Genomic DNA, 15145 nt, shown 5'->3' with positions numbered 1-15145 from the left:
CATGTTGCTCCTGGTCTGATTGGGGAGGGGACCAGAGAAAACTACAGAGTCCGACATTGTTTTGGCAAAGTTGCACACCGATTCAATATTGATTTTAGTGACCGCCGATTGGCGTAACCGGCTGTCATTACTGCCGACGTGAATTATGATCTTACTGAATTTACGTTTACCCTTAGCCAGCAGTTTTAAATTTCCTTCAATGTCGCCTGCTCTGGCCCCTGGAAGACAATTGACTATGGTTGCCGGTGTCTCTAGCTTCACATGTCTGAGAACAGAATCACCAATTACCAGAGTTTGACCCCCGGCGGGTGTGTCTCCGAGTGGGGAAAAACGGTTAGACACATGAACGGGTTGGTGGTGTACCTGGGGCTTCTGTTTAGGACTATGCTTCCTCCTCACTGTCACCCAGCCGCCCTCTTTCCCCAGCTGCTTGGGGTCTGCCGGGGAACAGCTAGCGGGGCCTACGCTATCTTCGGCTGCACCAGCTTCAGGGGCCTGGATAGCTATGGGTGAATGAAGGGTGCGAAGCCGAGTCTCCAATTCAGTAATCCTGGCCTCCAGAGCTGCAAATATGCTACATTTGTTACAGATATCATTATTGCTAAAGGAGGCTGAGGAGTAACTAAACATCTGACACAATGAGCAAGAAAGTGCAGGAGGGACAGGTGAAGTAGCCATGGTGCTAACGAGTCGGCTACGAGCTAAGCTAAGCTAGCGAAACAGTACAGAGACAGTGAGTGAATACTTTGGCTATAAATTAGGTAGTGAGTACACAGAAAGTGTGCTTCGGATGAAGCACGTGAAGATTATACTATGAAAAAGAATGTATTTAAAAGTTGTTAATTAAATTGCTAAGCAAATAAGCTACTCAGAAACACCACTGTGTTTGAGCAGGAACAGGGAGTGATACTCTACCGCAGAGCGAGCGAACACCAAGTGACAGCGCCACCAAGAGTCGATTATGTGGAGGAAAAGGAGCCGAGCCAGCCGGAGCGACGAACAGGTAGGCTAAAATAGTTCAAACAGTTAAGCTAGTGCAGCTCACTGAGAAGACGACGTAAGAGCACATTCAGCTGAAATAGCAGATGTTGAGGACAAGCGTTGCAAATCAATCCCTGGCAGAGATCGATCTGGTCCTGAGTGTGAATGTCCCTGTTCATTCAAATCTGAATCCAAATAATCGAAAATGTACCAGTGAGTAGCGGTAGCCAGGCGCGCCAGCGTTCACTCAAGCCGGAACCCAATTGATATTGATATGAGAGTGGTTAAAAGATATAGTAAGGCTGTTATAAAACCGTTTACGTACATCTGTAATTTATCATTTCAAACTGGTCGATTTCCAGACAGAATGAAAATAGCAAAAGTTATACCTCTATACAAATCTGGCAACAAACACCATTTCATAAACTACAGGCTTGATAAAAACAAATTATCATTAAATTTGAATAAAACTAAAATTATGTTATTTGGAAATAGTACTTTAAATACAATGCTAAGATTAAACTAAATGGTGTTGATATTGAAAGAGTCAGTGAAAATAAATTTCTGAATGAAAATAAATTATATTATATCAGAAATCTGTTCACTATTTTTTATTACAGATTATATCAGTAAGGAAGCTGACTAAATGTTGACGGATAACTTATGGCAAAGGGGTGGGATTAAATAAGTGTGTACTTCTTCCCTCTCCCTTTCGACATATAAATGAATCAGAACAGAAGCAATATTGAAATGTATTAACTTTATTTTGTATAGTATTTTTTTCTCTAATTTTCTTTGCTAAATGTACCTGTATATTGTTTACATGATTGAAATAAATTAACAAACAGACCCAAATACAGGAGAAGGACGGCTGAGAGTGGAAAAAAAATCACAAAAATAAATACTGCCAGATTTTCAACTTCGGTCTACAAGAAAATAAGAAGATCATGGGATTAGCCTCGATTGCACTTTGGAACTATTGACGGGATGCGCTCCGTCCCTTGATGCATGTACACTTTCAATTTCTGGTTGGGCTGCTTGGGTGCAAAGTAAGTTTCATCATCAGATGATGAGCGTTATGTAAACATCTGCATGAAAACTGGATGGCTGGACTTCTCTGCTTACTTAGACCAAACCAAACCCTGAATTATGTTGGAAAATATGTGATGCTTTATGAAGGATCACATAAGAAACAACATTTTTTATTTGGTTTTGAAACTAAAAAACTATTCAAAAAGTTTTAATTACAGGGAGTGCAGAATTATTAGGCAAGTTGTATTTTTGAGGAATAATTTTATTATTGAACAACAACCATGTTCTCAATGAACCCAAAAAACTCATTAATATCAAAGCTGAATGTTTTTGGAAGTAGTTTTTAGTTTGTTTTTAGTTTTAGCTATTTTAGGGGGATATCTGTGTGTGCAGGTGACTATTACTGTGCATAATTATTAGGCAACTCAACAAAGAACAAATATATACCCATTTCAATTATTTATTTTTACCAGTGAAACCAATATAACATCTCCACATTCACAAATATACATTTCTGACATTCAAAAACAAAACAAAAACAAATCAGCGACCAATATAGCCACCTTTCTTTGCAAGGACACTCAAAAGCCTGCCATCCATGGATTCTGTCAGTGTTTTGATCTGTTCACCATCAACATTGCGTGCAGCAGCAACCACAGCCTCCCAGACACTGTTCAGAGAGGTGTACTGTTTTCCCTCCTTGTAAATCTCACATTTGATGATGGACCACAGGTTCTCAATGGGGTTCAGATCAGGTGAACAAGGAGGCCATGTCATTAGTTTGTCTTCTTTTATACCCTTTCTTGCCAGCCACGCTGTGGAGTACTTGGACGCGTGTGATGGAGCATTGTCCTGCATGAAAATCATGTTGTTCTTGAAGGATGCAGACTTCTTCCTGCACCACTGCTTGAAGAAGGTGTCTTCCAGAAACTGGCAGTAGGACTGGGAGTTGAGCTTGACTCCATCCTCAACCCGAAAAGGCCCCACAAGCTCATCTTTGATGATACCAGCCCAAACCAGTACTCCACCTCCACCTTGCTGGCGTCTGAGTCGGACTGGAGCTCTCTGCCCTTTACCAATCCAGCCACGGGCCCATCCATCTGGCCCATAGACTCACTCTCATTTCATCAGTCCATAAAACCTTAGAAAAATCAGTCGTGAGATATTTCTTGGCCCAGTCTTGACGTTTCAGCTTGTGTGTCTTGTTCAGTGGTGGTCGTCTTTCAGCCTTTCTTACCTTGGCCATGTCTCTGAGTATTGCACACTTTGTGCTTTTGGGCACTCCAGTGATGTTGCAGCTCTGAAATATGGCCAAACTGGTGGCAAGTGGCATCTTGGCAGCTGCACGCTTGACTTTTCTCAGTTCATGGGCAGTTATTTTGCGCCTTGGTTTTTCCACACGCTTCTTGAGACCCTGTTGACTATTTTGAATGAAACGCTTGATTGTTCGATGATCACGCTTCAGAAGCTTTGCAATTTTGAGACTGCTGCATCCCTCTGCAAGATATCTCTGTTAGGGTCCCTGGGTCGTTGACCCAGTGTTTTGTGTTTTTGGTTCTTTGATTTTGTTATTTCATTATATTCTAGCTTTGCTTTATGGGTTTTAGGATCATTCTTAGTTTAGGTTCTCTGGGTGGGGTTTGGTTAGAGTTTTAGTGTTCTGGTTTTGAAAGTCCATGTCTGATGTTAATGTGTCTGGTTTTGCTTCCCCTTGTCTCGTTAGGCCTGATTTGCCCCAGCTGTGTTTCCCTCCTGTTACCCATTCCCTGATTGCTCCCTCTGTGTATTTAAGCCGCGTGTTTCTTTGTGTCTGTGTCGTGATCTACTCTCATTTATGCTGTGTGGTCCGTTTGCCTGGTCATGTAAGTTTATTTGGATTTTGGATTTCTGTTACATTTTGCCACTTTTTTGCCATCCAGCAATAACAGCTGAGTTTTGAGCCACTTTCCGCCTCCGAGTGTCTGCACTTTGGGTCCTTCTACTTCCACTCCTACCTGCACACAGCCTTAACCTGACAGAAGATCACGACCAGAACATGGACCCCGCAGACTTTTCAGCTTTTGGATTCAACGCTGAGATGGAGCGGATGATTAAGCTCCTTGACCGCATTGCTCAGGCCAATGATTTGAGGACCATGGCCGTTGGGCTAAGCGCTGTAGATGCCATCATTCGGAGCAACCCTCGGCTTACTCAGCTTTCTATGGACACTGTGCTGGGCAGCTCCATAGCTGCCTGGAGGGAGCAAGTCAGGGCTGGCGAGCTTGCTCTCTCTACCTCCACCTCCACTTCTTTACCGCCACCCCAGGACAACGCACACTCACCACCTGCCTCGTCGCTACCTCAGACTGCCTCTCCTTCCTCACACCAGCCGGGACCTTGTTCGCCTGTCCATTCGCCTGCCTTTTTCCTGGCGGCCATGTGGTCAGAGGATGAGGTCTCCATTTCTCCACCGGTTCCTGTTCCCTCGTCTAGAAGGAAGCGACGCCACCGTCACTCCTCTCCTCGGTCATCCGTTCAGCAACCTGCCTCCGCTGGAGGGTCCGAGGGACCGCTTCAGCCGTCTGTTCCCGCTGGAGGGTCCAAGGGGCCCGTTCAGCCTCCTGTCTCCGCTGGGGGGTCCGAGGGGCCCGTTCAGCCTCCTGTCTCCGCTGGGGGGTCCGAGGGGCCCGTTCAGCCTCCTGTCTCCGCTGGAGGGTCCGAGGGGCCCGTTCAGCCTCTTGCCTCTTCAGCTGGGGGTCCGGGAGGACCCAGCCAGCACATCCCAGTGTCTGTTGACGGTTCTGGCGAGGCCATTCAGCCACCACCGGCTCCACTGCCTGCAACCTCAACATCCACACCGCCCGCAGCATCTGCTTCCGCCTCGCCTGGTCCAGCCTCTGCAGCTCCGCCTGGTCCAGCCTCCGAGTCTTCAGCTTCAGCTCCGCCTGGTCCAGCCTCCGAGTCTTCAGCTCCGCCTGGTCCAGCCTCTGCAGCTCCGCCTGGTCCAGCCTCAGCCTCTGCAGCTCCGCCTGGTCCAGCCTCCGAGTCTTCAGCCCCGCCTGGTCCAGCCTCTGCAGCTCCGCCTAGTCCAGCCTCAGCCTCTGCGTTTCCTGGTCCAGCCTCGCTCGGTCTCGCTTCGTCTGCGCCTGAGGTCCCCATGCTGTCTGGTCCTGCACGTCCCGTCCGGCCTGCTCGGACTGCACGTTCCTTCCGTCCCGTCCGGCCTGCTTGTCCTGTACGTCCGGTCCGGCCGATGACTGGACGTCGTTGCCATCATGGCCGGCTCCCTGAACTACGCCGCCGTCATGGACAGCCCCCTGAACTACGTCGCCGCCGGTGCCTCTCGCCCGGCCGGCCTCCTGATCTGCTCGGTCGCCGCTGGTGCCTCCCGCCCGCCCGGCCTCCTGATCTGCTCGGTTGCCGCCGGTGCCTCCCGCCCGGCCGGCCTCCTGATCTGCTCCGCCGGTGCCTCCCACCTGCCCGGCCTCCTGAACTGTTTTCTGGGCTCTTGGACCGTCAGCCTCCGGGCCGCCCCCCTGACCATCCCGGATTTGGACTGTTGTGCCATCAGCCTCCGGGCCGCCCCCCTGAACTTTTTCGAGACTGTTGCCTGGGCCTCTGCGCCTTTCATGGGCTCTTTTGTTTGTTTGCTTTTGGACTGATCCTGGGCCTTAGTGCTGTTGTTTTGGACTTTGTTCCCTGTGTTTTGGTTTATGGCTCGATGTGTATCATTTGTTTCGTGCCCTCCGTCCTGCTTCCCCCACCGCCCGCCCTGGTTGGGTTGTTTTTTGTTTTTGGTGTTCTGATTTGGGCTGTCTGGAAGCCAGCCCTTAAGGGGGGGGGGGTACTGTTAGGGTCCCTGGGTCGTTGACCCAGTGTTTTGTGTTTTTGGTTCTTTGATTTTGTTATTTCATTATATTCTAGCTTTGCTTTATGGGTTTTAGGATCATTCTTAGTTTAGGTTCTCTGGGTGGGGTTTGTTTAGAGTTTTAGTGTTCTGGTTTTCTGTCTGTGTTCCATAGTTGCTGTCTCTCCTGTCTGCTGTATCCCCACATCCAGTCAGTGTCTATGTCTGCCCTGGTCCCACGTCTTTGTTCCCTTTGTTATAGTGCCTGCCTGTGAGTCTGTATTATGTTTCCTGTTTTACTTTGAAAGTCCATGTCTGATGTTAATGTGTCTGGTTTGGCTTCCCCTTGTCTCGTTAGGCCTGATTTGCCCCAGCTGTGTTTCCCTCCTGTTACCCATTCCCTGATTGCTCCCTCTGTGTATTTAAGCCCCGTGTTTCTTTGTGTCTGTGTCGTGATCTACTCTCATTTATGCTGTGTGGTCCGTTTGCCTGGTCATGTAAGTTTATTTGGATTTTGGATTTCTGTTACATTTTGCCACTTTTTGCCATCAAGCAATAACAGCTGAGTTTTGAGCCACTTTCCGCCTCCGAGTGTCTGCACTTTGGGACCTTCTACTTCCACTCCTACCTGCACACAGCCTTAACCTGACAATCTCACAATTTTTGACTTTTCTGAGCCTGTCAAGTCCTTCTTTTGACCCATTTTGCCAAAGGAAAGGACTTTGCCTAACAATTATGCACACCTGATATAGGGTGTTGATGTCATTAGACCACACCCCTTCTCATTACAGAGATGCACATCACCTAATATGCTTAACTCATTCACTGCCAGCCATTTTCAAATCAGGTAACTCCCCACTGCCAGGGTTTTTGAGCATTTTTACTCATTTTTGAAGAGCCACAGAAAACTGTGTGTTATGATCATATAAACGCTGAACCTACCAAAATGAAGAACAGACTCTCTTCTTTCATCCAAAAAAAAAGCTTGTTTCTACCATTTTCCATTCTTTAGTAATCAGCTGTAGAAGAGAGGTGGGTTCCACCAAAAATGCCTGTTTTGACCAAAAAAAGGGAGAAAACGAGCTTTTTGTGAAAAATACATTTCAAGCAGAAAAGTGCCTTTGACACTAATATTTCTTGCTTTGTGACACCTCTAACATATAAAATAGTTCTTCACTTCTATAAAACAGAAATAACACTGAGAAAGGTTATGTTTTATCAAAACAATTTATTTACAAATATATGAAAAAATAAAATTCACTGACAAGCTGCCCGAGGTTGTATTCTGGCCCCTCCCATTGAAAAACGTAATTGACGTCTATAGACGTCAATGGCAGTCAACGTAAGTTTTTCAATTGACGTCTATAGACGTCAATGGCAGTGAATGAGTTAATTGGTAGTAGGCTTTCGAGCCTATACAGCTTGGAGTAAGACAACATGCATGAAGAGGATGATGTGGACAAAATACTCATTTGCCTAATAATTCTGCACTCCCTGTAGTTTAAAAAGGACTTTTACATTTTTATAAATATTCATGGCTGTGTGGTAAAGCTGACATTATCTCACTTGTAATGGTTCAGATTGGACACTGTGACTGGCCGGTTCTGTGCTCCAGACCACATGTTTGATACCCCTGGACCCATGCAACGAAGTATAAAAAAAAACTGTGTCCACACTTTGACCTGTGAAGAGTGAAAGCAGATATACGGCGTGATATCGAGCCAAATGCTTCAAAGTGTTCCTTGATGATGTGATAAAGAAGTGGCGTTCCTCCTCCAACCACAAACAGGAAGCTCATGAAGCGAGCAGTGTCAGTGCTTGTACGACACTCACCAGGAGACCTCTGAGCAGGATGGCTGCAGTCGCACAGCTCTGCTTCTCCCTGCTGTTCACTCTCATCAGCAACATTCATGCAGATGAATTTATCGCCATAAGAAAAGAAGGAGGCTCTTTACAGTTCAAGCTCCCAGATCGAAACAGCTCCTGCATCACCTCCAGACGTGTTGGTGAAGATACTCTGGTCCTGTGGAACATCTCTGACCCCTGGAACAGAAACTTCACAGTACATGAAGACCTGACAGGACGACGCTCATTTCCTGAGACATTTCATGGTTCTCCTTCATTTACTCTCAACAACCTGACCCACTCAGACTCTGGACTGTACCAAGATGTGTGCTGGACTCAGGGCAGCGTGACATATGAGAGAAACATCAGCCTGACTGTGTGTAAGACAGTAAAGGGGGAAGAATCTATCATAGCTTCTGATGCTACTGTAGACGTACAATGTAAAGGAGCAGGTGAGAATCTGACGGTGCGTTGGATCAGACATTACGGGGAGTGGCAACAACAAGCCGGGCTGAGTAGTTTCGAAGACAGAATTTTGAAGGTGAATAAAGTCCAAGAAAGTTTCCTGCAGGTGACAAACACATCACTTCTTCATGTCAACACACAACCAACGTCTTACATCTGCCTGTTAATGAACCAACAGCAGTGTGTGAGCACTTACTCTGTACGTTTGACCAAACATACAAAGCTACGTTATGCTTCAGAGGGAGACACAGCTGTGCTGGAGTGTCCCTTCATGGACCCCATTCATGACCAGCCCCCAGTTTGGTGGATGGATGCAGTTCCCGACATTATTGATCAAGAACTTGGTCAAAACTTCTCGCTGGTACTTCCATCACTAACGTTAAATGATTCAGGTATCTACAGCTGTGTAGGTGAAAAAGTAATACATTCGTACTGGCTTTTGGTGTGCCCTAAATTTGGTCCACCTGCAGTAAAGGTTTTCTCAGAGGGAGATGAAGTCACTATGAGATGCTCTGATGATTGGGAAAATAGTACTTCGGGCTTTATGTTCATTAAGTTGATCCAAACAGAAGGCAAAATTGTGTACGATATTGAGTTCTGCAGTGACAATAGAATCACTTGTTCCGATGACAGCTTGATAATCTCTAATGTCTCACTGGAAGATGCAGGAGAGTATATGTGTACAGGTTTTAAGTCAGAGTATGAGTGTGTGTCAGCAGAATCATTTGTTCTGATCCACAGAGAGCCCTTTGGGGTTTACTCGACCTTCTACAGAGTCAGGTGGATACTGCTCAGCGGTCTGCAGGTGATGCTTTGTGTTGTTGTGGTCTGTGTGATACAGAAAACCAGGAGAGGAGAGCAGCTTTCAGCACAAACACACACTTAATATGCTTATAATAATAATAATAATAATAATAATAATAATAATAATAATAATAATAATAATAATAATACATAGAAGTGATTAAATCCAAACAAAAACAAAGAAAAATATTATTGTAGATATGAATCTGTGACCTGACTGGACGGTTCAGTCTCTTATGTGATTATATATTTTAAACATTTTGCCTTTTTCTATCTTTTGACTTAATTCTTCTATATTTCTGCTCATATTTTATTTCAGTTATAGTGATTTTGTGCTTTTTGTTTTATGTGATTTGATGTTTATCCATATCTCATTCATGTATCTCTCAGAGTATCATTTTGAATATTCTTCTGTTTCTATCAGTGATCAGTTCGATCTATAAGAAATGTTAGAAACCAGTTGTAAATGTATTCGTTCTTCACGCTGATGTGAATCATTATCATCTCTCTTGGAAAATGTATTTTGTTATTGTGTTTAAGAGCAGATTCATTACAGCACCATGTTTATCTGCACTATATTGTTTTCATTGTTGTGAATAAACATGATTGTCTGATACAGCAAACACTTCATAATATGGACTTTACTGCTTTGATTGTGTTTTTATATTCTCCATTTTTATTAGGAATCATTTCTGAAATAAAAATATCTAAATATAATTTAACAGGCTGAATGTTGATGTTCTTCTGTCAATGACTTCGTGATGATTTTTAATTTTAATAAACACACAATCCTCATATTTCAGTGCAGGATGTAGAGCAGAGTATATCAGTCAACTGGATCAGAGCTCATCAGCATTTTGAACTTAATATGCAGCCAACACACTTTAACACGTGTCTGATGTTGAGTGAAACACATCAGGGAAAAATGGAAGACGAGAGAAGCTGCACATGGTTATCATCATTTATTTATTTATTTATTTATTTGCCTGTCCCATTTGGATCTTTAGCCATCAGAATTGTTGTTTGAAGGCCGAGAAAGATGCCATGTTGGTCCATTTGATTGACCTTTATTATAATTGTTTATTTATTTTATTTTATTATCAGTTGTTACAGACGGGACAGACATGACTGGGGGAAAGGACAGGGAGAAGGAAAGAATGAAAGAAAGAGGGAGAGAAAGAAAAACAGAGGGGAGAAGAGATGATGAGAAAGGGGGGAAGGAACAAAAAGAAAAACAAACAAAACACCTGGATCACCTGTATGGAGAAAAAAAACAGAAGAGAAATCAAACAAAGAGCAACATAATAAATACATGTTATCATCATTTATTATTATTTTTATTTTTTGATTTTTGGTGGTAGAGTTTAAATTTTTTTTTAAAATATTTTATTTTAATTAAAATATTTTAATGAAAAACTTTGAATTTTTAAGCATTATTTTTTTAAATCTTTTTTAATCATTAACTCTGTTTCCCTGGGTCTTTTCCCATGTGTTTTGAATAACTCTTCTTGTTTTGGCAGCGGTACTGGTTTTATTTTGTTGTATTTATCCTCGACACCTTAAAGGCCGGTCCTTGAGAATATTGTAGGTCCGTGGCACAAAAAAGGTTGGGGACGCTGGTTTACAGGACTGACGGGACTCCAGGAAACACAAACAACGTCAGTGTTTAAGTGGAGACTCATCAACAGACCCGGGCTATCTTTCCATCATCTGGATTCACGTACCCTAACGTTTGTAATCAGGATAAACTGTCACACAGAGTTTGTTATCAGTTCTCTAACACAGGGTCTTCCCTGCACGCTTACATGAAAGGGGCGGAGTTTGGCAGGATTGAGAAAAAGATGCCAGCCAGCAGATTCGGATACAACACAACCCACAATGCACTGTTAGCACAATTTGAGTCTACAGCAGCGATAATGTGCAGAATCTGCAGTGGCAGTACGCTGGACCTGACTTCCCTAAAGGAACCCCACATGACTCCACTCACTCACCTCTGGCAAGCAGAGTGTGTGATTCAGTTGAAACAGCCGTCATGTCAGCTCTGCTGGGCACACTGGGCTGTCAGGTGTCCCTGTCCCTTTTTGCCTGGGCTCCAACAGACTTGAGAATCACCCCTGCAGGTTACATAGGAAATATATTAAACCTTTTCTGCTTCAGCAGAGGATCTTTGTCTCACTGTTTATCACTACTACTGTAACTCGTGTTTTCTGAGAGGTTGCCATCAGTCTGTGAGCTGTACATCTGGACTGCACAGCAGTGGAAAGATCTCGTCCACTATCACTGAAGTAGTTCTGTGTTATCTTAACTGAAACACCTCTTCTGTTTCAAAATACATTTCTAATAAAATCATTTTTAACATTCATGAATGCAGATTATGACTGTAAAAGGAGAAACAACATTAGTGTTCCCATGTTCTTGTTATGGTGCGACTGGATGGCCTTTGAACCCTGGGGCACATACTACGAAGTGATTTCAGCATGCCCAGGTTTTCTTTCCATCATCTGGATTCACTTACACTAACAGTCGTGATCAGGATAACCGCTGGTTAGCAAAGTTAATCCAGGGTTTCTCATGCACCTTCACAAGGAAAGGGAGGTGTTGGCAGCATCTGACCAATCACAAAAAGGGAAATTCACAGATAATATGACTTGTCTTGATGCCTAAAATGTTTTTATGCTTGATTCAATTTAGCTGTTAAGTGTCTTTTACTCTGCTGGTGCCGGTTAGGTTCCAGATTAGACATCAGCAGGTATGAAATCATGACGTACTGACCAATCACTTCTCCAGAAAATAGTGTCACTATTCCTGGAAGATCCTTTTGACTTCTGTTGGGGGAAGAGAGGGTCTAAAGTTTCATTTTTGTCTAATGTCTTTGTGTTTCACTAATGAGCATCAGTAAGAAAAAAACGTGTTCTTAGATGCAACTTTTCTCCTTTGATGTTTTTTTTCTGTTGTCAGCAAACAACCACACGATCTGCGTTAATTCACTAACGGAGATTTGCCGCGTGGCGTTAACGTCATTTTAACAAGATTAACACTGACAGCACTAGTTTTAATATTTAATATATTTAAGCATTTAATTTTTAAATCTTTTTTTCATTTATGTATTTATTTTATTGTTATTTCACTTTCTTTGTCTGTTTATGTTTGTTTTTTTTTACTATTATCTCAGTTTTTGTGATGGAAAGCACTTTATTCAACCATTTTGGTTTTAACGTACTCTATAAATAAAGTTGGATTGGATTGGACTAATATGATGAAAGCAAGCCCAAGCCTGAAATCGACTCCTGATCTTTGATCCGTCCTCACCTGGTCGTGAACGTGATGGTCAGCCAGGTATCCAGTTTACCTTTGAGTAGACTTGTAGTCAAGACCGCCTAATCCGAGACCAAGACAAGACCAAGACCAGAGGGTATCGAGACCAAGACAAGACCAAGACCGAGACCGAGACAAAAAAAGTCTTTAAACTGCAGCCAGATGCTATTCTATATACATATGCAGGACACCTTAAACTAGTTTTTTAATTAAGCAGCAAGGCAGAACAAAGTCGGGCCTGTATCAAGACACAGGGACTAAACCCCAATTCAACCAGACTCAGAACTGATCCGGAATTAAAACAGGACTACAACAGTAACCAAGACAGAACCAGAATCAGAACTAGATGATAGTAGCACTAAAAATCATCATAGACCTGCACTACACTTATTTTTTAATTCTACCAAAGTACAATATTTAGATTGAGAAAAGTTTATATAATTATTTAGCCTTGTTGTGCAAACAAGCCTGCATAACTTAATAAATATAGAATTTGAAAAGTAACAAATGGTATCTAAAAAGAAACACTAGGTACATGTTCTGATGAGTTTTGGCAAACAACCATTTGACTAACATGTGTGTCTCACCTGCTCTTGTTCATCTCTGTTCTGTCGTCATTCTCTCTCTCCCTCTCTGCTCCTCTCTCTCCCTCTCTGCTCTTCCTCTCTCTCTCCCTCTCTGCTCCTCTCTCTCTCTCTCTGTTCCTCCTCTCTCTCTCCCTCTCTGCTCCTCTCTCTCTCCCTCTCTGCTCCTCTCTCTCTCCCTCTCTGCTCCTCTCTCTCTCTCCCTCTCTGTTCCTCTCTCTCCCTCTCTGTTCCTCTCTCTCCCTCTCTGCTCCTCTCTCTCTCCCTCTCTATTCCTCTCTCTCCCTCTCTGCTCCTCTCTCTCTCTCCCTCTCTGTTCCTCTCTCTCCCTCTCTGCTCCTCTCTCTCTCCCTCTCTATTCCTCTCTCTCCCTCTCTGCTCCTCTCTCTCTCCCTCTTTGTGCTGACAAGCTAAACACCAACATCAAATATACAGTTGAAACCAGATATTTATGTACTCTTCAGATAAAAACACAAACACTTTTTTAATTGTAACATCAAATCAGACTAAATGTTTATTTTTTTAGATTGATAAATATAAAAAACATATTTGTTAACTTTAAGAGTAAAGAGAGAAACTATCTGTATTTCTTAATTGCAAATGGCACCAAATTGTATTCAAAATTGAGCCACACTTATGGAGCTCCACAATTCTTTTCCTGATGTTTTGGTTGACATGTCTTGATTTTCCCATGTCAAAGAAACAGGCTCTGTGTTTTGCCTTATATGCATCCACAGCTGTGCCACCAATTTACTCACATGGACTCTACTAACCTATCAGAAGCTTCTTCAGCTCAGAATCGAATCGTCTGGAGTTTCTTATTAATTAACAATAAACTTAGTGTACATGTACTCCTACATTTGATGAAAGTGATTAAAATAGACAGCTCCCTCTTTTTATTCCGACATTTCACTAATTCAAAAGATATTTCAACATTTATTTATCTAAAACAAAAGTTTACTCTAAATTGATGTTTAACAGTAAAAAAAAGTTTTTATGTTTTCTCCATAAAGTGTATGTAAATATCTGGTTTCAACTGTGAATATACTGCTGTGTATTGAAATTCCTCCTGTTTTGCATAGATATACTGAACAACATCCAAAGCATAATATATAAAATAACATCTACCTGAGTTTTTTCTTTGAAAGAAGCTCCGTATGTCCATTGTTGTGTACATCAGTACACAACTGAAACCGATTTAGAGAGTTTGTTTAGCCGTGGAGGGAAACAACTGAAAATATGAAATGTAAGCTAAGACTCTCTAAAAAATCAGCATTGCTGTTCGGCTTTTTATTTATCCATTTGTTGATTCACTCGAAGAGCAAGTAACGCAACCAAGTGATAAGTTTGATATCAATCTTTTGTGATACACCGTCATATTTACATTATTAGTTCAGTACGAATGATTTGCTTTGGTACCTGGTCAAACTTAAGCTCTCCTCTGTCTGCAGTAGTGATGGGTCGTTCGCGAACGAAATGGCTCTTAGAGCCGACTCTTTGACGTGAACGACGCGAGCCGGCTCCTTATCGCGAGCCGTCACGTGGGTTTTTTTTTTTCTTTCTTTCTCTCAGCCTCTCTCTCGCACTTTTTTTCCGCTTCACTCTGCACGCGAGCCTTGTGCTTTACGCTGGGCAGAGGGGGGAGGGGCGGTAGTTACACTCAGTAGCACAGGAACAGAGCCAGAGAGAGAGAAAGAGAGGCAGGGACAACAACATTAGAAAGGTATAGTAATCATCCACAACTATTTTCGGTTGCAGATGATAAAGGATTGAGAAAGTTTATTCATGCAGGTCCATATGACAGAGAATATGCATGTTCTTTTAGTTTTCATATTATAATTTATATTTAATTGTGTTGTGGTTTGCAGTGTTTTGTGTTCTTTTCACTTTAAATTTGTGAAAGGAAAAAGCTGAAAATTTAAATAGTTAAAACTTGAAATGTGAATAGTTGATTTTTGTATTATATGATTTATTTATTACATTTTATGTGGAGTGAATAAATAAAAGTATATTTACGGTGGCCCCTAGAGACAAAGCACATACAAACTTCAAATCACGTACGAACTCTGAAGCATGTACAAACTCCAAAACACGTACAAACTCCAAAACACGTAAAAACTCCAAAAACACGTAAAAACACGTACAAACTCCGAAGCACGTAAAAACTCAGAAGCATATAAAAACTCAGAAGCACATAAAAACTCAAAACACGTACAAAAGACAACAGAAGTGCTCCAGGATGCTGGGCGCAGTGTTGAGCCTTTGTTATCTTGTGGCTACACAAGCCAGCAAG

The 15145-nt window shown here is 42.7% G+C and overlaps 1 pseudogene; it reads left to right on the top strand.

Moving 5' to 3' along the window:
• The first annotated feature begins 4048 nt into the window (after window positions 1–4048).
• On the top strand, window positions 4049–5798 carry LOC146619393 (uncharacterized; annotated as a pseudogene).
• The last annotated feature ends 9347 nt before the right edge of the window (window positions 5799–15145 follow it).

The sequence above is a fragment of the Diplotaxodon limnothrissa genome, linkage group LG14 (assembly GCF_057381915.1).
Source record: "Diplotaxodon limnothrissa isolate DT_005_m linkage group LG14, D_limnothrissa_male_GT1.1, whole genome shotgun sequence".
In the NCBI taxonomy this organism is placed as follows: domain Eukaryota; kingdom Metazoa; phylum Chordata; class Actinopteri; order Cichliformes; family Cichlidae; genus Diplotaxodon; species Diplotaxodon limnothrissa.
Note: the sequence above shows the minus strand (reverse complement) of the source record. Positions and strands in the feature narration are given on the sequence as shown.